The sequence below is a fragment of the Diceros bicornis genome, chromosome X, assembly GCF_020826845.1.
Source record: "Diceros bicornis minor isolate mBicDic1 chromosome X, mDicBic1.mat.cur, whole genome shotgun sequence".
In the NCBI taxonomy this organism is placed as follows: domain Eukaryota; kingdom Metazoa; phylum Chordata; class Mammalia; order Perissodactyla; family Rhinocerotidae; genus Diceros; species Diceros bicornis.
In genome coordinates, this window is record NC_080781.1 from 37,933,594 (window position 1) to 37,938,279 (window position 4,686).

Consider the following 4,686-nt stretch of genomic DNA (forward strand, 5'->3'; position numbering starts at 1 on the left):
GTGGGACAATATCTCACAAGACCGCTCCTGTGAAACAGACTTCTGTTTTACTTTACTGACTTTACTGAGCCTTTGGCATTAGTGTTCTTCAAGCTATTAACCTCATCAGCATTACCACGAGATCCAGCCATTACTTTCCCAGCTGTGTCACAAGACCCATCTACGTGTCCCACTGTATCCTGTTCCTCATATTCACATTCTACGTGCTCCATCTCTACAAATATTTCAAACACAGAGACAAGGGAGTTGCCTTTATGTTTTATATACCTGCACAAGTGGCCTGGTTCCCAGGAGCTAGCCCATAGCAAAAGGAGACTCTGTTTTGGAAGCCAGACAGACTGAGTTGGTTGATAACAACTTGCAGCAGGGGTTGTTCCCGGGCTTGGCTATTGGAGAGTTCAACCTCTGCCACATCATCAAGATCCGAGTGTTGCCCATCCTTTAATTGCTCTTGATCCTTCATATCCAAAGGTCACAGGTCTCCATTAAACTATACCTCTAGGATACCACCAGCCTTGTCAGCCTTCAGGAAGGGCTTTCAGCTGTTACTGAAGCTGGAGAAAACAATCTGTCTTAGAAAATAAATGGGTACCCACCCACAGCAAGGACAAAATCTATGGGTGGAATTAGGGCAATTTACCTGAGTGTTGTCTCCTTGGGATTCTGCTTAATAAGGAGAGTCAATAGCTCCAAGAGGCGTCCTTCTGACACACCTGGAATATAGAAATCCCTGGTGAATATACCTGACATAATAGGTAACCTCTGAGAAACTCTTTGTGACACCTGAATTTGGCTTAGACCAAGGTGGGGGAACTTGAAGATCTTGCACACTTCCAGGCTCTGAACATCTCTGGATTTTGTATGAATTTTCCCTTGGCTTTTATGGCACTACCCTGGCAGACAACTTCAAAGAAATGGCTAATTCAGACTTAACACAGGTACCACATTTAATCCAGTCACCACCACCTTACTTAGTAAAACTTTACGACTTGTGGACTAATCCATTTTATTTCCAGTCCAAGCTACATTTTGAAGATAAGCTCAAGGTTCTTTAAGTCTGCACCCACATCTCCTCCCCCAACACTCCCAGGCATCTAAGGTACATTTGTGGGGTTTAAGGAATACCCATGCCATTTTATTTCCCACAAATAGCAAGAATGTTGTACCTACTCTACTTTAGCGAGCAATTGCTCACCCCCAAAACGGTTTCACACCAACTATAGCTTCTATCCCTCTGGCATCTACCACTGAAAGCTCATCAGATGGACAGTACCTGGGGGACAAGACTCCGTCTCAATATCATAGTACCTAGAAGTCCCCCGCTGCCACCAGTCATTTAGCCTCCTCACATCAATGGGCTCTGTTGCTCAGGACTTCCTGGCTTTTGGGGTTAGTTACCCTTGTGAAGAGAGTGGATTATCCTCATCTGATTTGGCAACCTGACTTTTCAACTGGTCACTTGCCTTTAAGATGTCTTACATCCAAGTTTGACACAACATGAAGTACTGCAGCTTACTAGTACAGGCCTCCCTCTGCTTCCAACAGCATCTGGCTCTCCTTTGGAGCCATTCTGGCCTATAAGCCCCACTCAGCTCCACATACGACCAGTCTTTCCACACCCTCACTATTATCCTGACCGATAGGTCTCTTCTATTCCTAGGGGTTCCCCACTGGTTTTAGGCCCCAAGAGCTATCACAGCATGGCCACAGCTGAGCTGAGCCCCTGTCCTGAGATAAAAATACTAATAGGCTAACGTTACCCGTGGATGTCTGAAAGAGTAGTCTTATGTGATGCCCAGAGAGATTCAAAGGGAAATGTTGCCACACAGCGCCCTCACATGGTAGGGAGTAGTCGTGCAGCTGGGCAACCTTTGCAAGCAACGACTGATTCAGAGTGCCAGGGGCCCTGGGAAACCAAATAGGAAATTCTGCAAAATTTGGGGGTCCAACAGAGCTTACACACACAGAATGAAATAATTTACCCTTTCATAAACTGGCAAACTGAGAAAGAAAGAGACATGCACAAGGTAACACAGCAAGTTTGAGGCAAAGTCAATGTCCTTACAGGCCAAGTTAAGCCCCTAATACCTTAAAGGATATGACTTAATGACTTTAGTCTCAATTTTTTTCCACAGCTGGTTGCTTAGGTATTTTAGAATAGCATGTAGTTTAAGAGGTAGAAGAAGTCACTTGTGGATACAAAGTAAAGTCTGATTCAGTCTTTTAGAGAAACTTAATGAAGAAAGAGAAAAGTAGTTCAATTTTCTAGCTTGTTTCCCTGACTTGCAGACCTTAGATTAAAAATAAGGCAGAAAAGAAATAGAAAACCAAAGGGATTGCCAGCCATGAACTTGAGCTTTCTAACATTCACAGGGACAGGGCACAAGTGGTGTGTGGCCAAGGAAAGACTGTTTGGTCTAAAATCAGGCCAGGCTGCCTTTCATAAGCGCTCTAGGTCACAAGTGAAGTTGTCTCTCCAAAGATTAATTCCTTTAATTACTGAAGATTCTCATCTGGTTGTAGCAAAGACTGAGTAGTTTGTTGAAGAATGCCATTTTCCAAGAGAAACCTATATCTTGAAGCCAGCCTGAAGATATTTGACTTCTTTATTCTCAACTGGAATATTGAGTTGGTTGTACATGGGCAATGGGGGAGTGGTGCACACCAGGGGAGGAATTGCTTGCAAATGACAGTGAGGCCCTGGTAAGCTACATTTTGGCCAAAATCTTGGCCAAAGTCAACTTACAAAACAACCCCAAACAGTCAACATCCAGCAGACTCAGCTCTCTTTCCTTCAGAAAGAGTCTAACGCTAGTGCTTTTTGAGTGAACAATTTTTTCCTAGAAAACCGACCAACCCATTGGCCATCTATCTTAGCTCAATCAATCTCAAACCACCAGGACAAACCTGTAGTTTGACAGCATCAGGTTTGTTGACCCATTGCAATAAGTGAGAATGAGCAACAGAGGAGTCATGGGGCATCTCTCACCAAAGGAAAAGGTAGTTATTGTAGGATTTGGGGAGAAGGTAGAGTTTAGGTAAATGATGAGCTCAAAGCAAAGCAGGGCAGTGTATAAAGACGTCAACATCAGGTCTCCACTGTGAAGTAGCCCCAAGCTCCTGTGTCCTTGGGGATAATAAAGTTAAAATAGATGTAGAATGTTGTGTCCCAAAACGCCTTATCTACACCTGGATTGGAAACCTAGGCTTCTTCTCTCTGTCATAGAGACTCAGATACTCTAGGCAAAAGTGGGGGACTTCATCTTACTGATCTAATTTCAAACAGTTATGTTTCTGATAGTCTATGACTTTAGAGAACAAGGTTCTTCAGTGAGTAAGAAAGAAGTAGTCACTCAAGGAGGTTCTGGCTATATTTTGTCAGATATCTTTTCAGCCCATATTGTTATAATCATATAAGTTTTTTTCCTTTAATTTACTGCTTTGATGGATTAGGTTGATAGATTCCCTGATCTTTAAACCAACTGGTCCCTTAGTCATATTGTATCTTTCTTTTGATATATTGCTAGAGCCTATTTTCAATTAAGAAATTTTGTTCTATAGCTTTATTTCTCCCTCCCTCTCTCTCTTCTTTATTTCCTTCTTTTTATATTATCATTGTCAGGTTTTATTATTAATGTTAGCATCATAAAATAAACTGGAGAAGTTTCCATGTTTTGCTTTAAAAAAAATGGAGGTTCTTCTGATAATTTATAGCTGTGATGACCTGGAGAGAAATATTTCCTGATAATTTGTAGCTGGCTTTATCTGTATCTGTTATCCCAACTTGATGAACGCAAGGCAGGTTTTTACCTTCTCTATCTAAGCTAATATTTACTGTATTACATACAAGCAGAGCCTATTCACTGCCCATAATTTGTCTGCCAAGTGTTTTCATGAAATTACGTCTTGATCTAACTCTGATTAGGTCTTAAAAGTTCTAACAGTACTAAGAACAGGAAAAACTGAGGTCATTAATGCTTTCCAAATGAGGAAATCCAAGATAAAAAGCTTTCTCTTGAGTCCTAGCCATACTAGAAAGGCAAACTCATACCTGAACAAAAGTTAGACTAGGGGAGAGTGATCAAGGCAACAGATTGAGCAAGAGTCTAGAAAAGTCAAGGTCAGTCAGACTAGAACAGAATAAGATTTTTAGTTATTCTACAGCAGCAAAAACTTCCACTGGAAACAGCTAAAGTAATAAAAAGAGATAACCCCTGCTGACAATTTGAGCAAGTCCTTTACTATTCCCTTTCTTACAATTTAATTAAACAAAGAAAGCCCCATGTTATTAGATTAGTTTTGGCCAACTGATTTCAGAGCCAAAGACAAATTACATTTGAAAGTCACTGATATTTGAACATTATTGAAATTTGAGGCCATTTCTACTGTTAGAGATGAGCAAGCACACAAAGACTCCTGGAGCATGGAGGACGGTACTGCAGTATCTTAGGCTTATTTAGAGTTAAGACCAAGAACTTGCTTGGCTAGGAAAAATAAATAAACCTAGAATCTCATCCCAACTCGGTCACTTACTAACTCTGTGTCCTTGGGCCACTACACATCCAAAGCTTCAGTTGCTTGAGTCATGAAATACACATCGCACTGAGATGCCTCAAGATGAAATGAGAACAAAAGTGCAAAAGCTGTGTGAGCTGCAGAGCAATGCACAAAGTTATCATTGCTGAT